This window comes from Nematolebias whitei, chromosome 10 (assembly GCF_014905685.2).
Source record: "Nematolebias whitei isolate Nwh7 chromosome 10, NemWhi1, whole genome shotgun sequence".
In the NCBI taxonomy this organism is placed as follows: Eukaryota; Metazoa; Chordata; class Actinopteri; order Cyprinodontiformes; family Rivulidae; genus Nematolebias; species Nematolebias whitei.
The window spans coordinates 1,643,277-1,644,296 of NC_056507.1; positions in this window are offsets into that span (position 1 = coordinate 1,643,277).

The following is a 1,020-nucleotide window of genomic DNA, read 5'->3' on the forward strand; positions in this document are numbered from 1 at the left end:
GGACATGTATGAGGACAGCAGGACATGTATGAGGACAGCAGGACATGCATGAGAACAGCAGGACAGTGGTGAGATGTGCTGTAGGAGTGACAGATAGCTTCAAGGTGGAGGTGGGAGTGCATCAAGGACCAGCTCTGAGCCCCTTCTTGTTTGCTCTGGTGATGGACCGACTAACAGATGAGGTCAGGCAGGAATCCCCGTGGACGATGATGTTTGCAGATGACATCATGATCTGTGGTGAGAACAAGGAACAGGTGGAAGAGAACTTGGAGAGGTGGAGGTATGCACTTGAAAGAAGAGGAATGAAAGTCAGTCGTAGTAAGACAGAGTCCATGTGTGTGAATGAGAGGGAGGAGGTGGAACAGTGAGGCTACAAGGAGCAGAGGTCACAAAGGTGCAGGACTTCAAGGACTTGGGGTCCACTGTCCAGGAACATGGGGAGTGTGGTGAAGAGGAGAAGAAGAGAGTCCAGGCAGGATGGAGTGATGGAGAAAAGTTTCAGGAGTGATTTGAGACAAAAAGGTGTCAGCAAAGGTCAAAGGTCAAGTTTACAAGACAGTGGTGAGACCAGCTATGTTGTATGGTCTGGAGACAGAGACATGGACAAAAAGACAGGAGACAGAACTGGAAGTGTCAGAAATGAAGATGTTGAGGTTCTCCTTAGGAGAGACAAGGATGGAGAAGATCAGGAATGAGATCATCAGAGGTACAGCACAGGTTGAACAACTGGGAGATAAAGTTAGAGAGGACACACTGAGAAGGTTTGATGTCCAGAGGAGGGACAATGGTTTGAACATGTCCAGAGGAGGGACAGTGGTTTGGACATGTCCAGAGAAGGGACAGTGGTTTGGACATGTCCAGAGGAGGGACAGTGGTTTGAACATGTCCAGAGGAGGGACAGCAGTTTGGACATGTCCAGAGATGGGGTAGCAGGGTTAACTCTCCAGGCTCCTGTTTGTCCTGGTTCTGGTGAGACAAGCAGAGACTGAGACAGAATGAGCTAAAAGAGGCCGAGCAGCT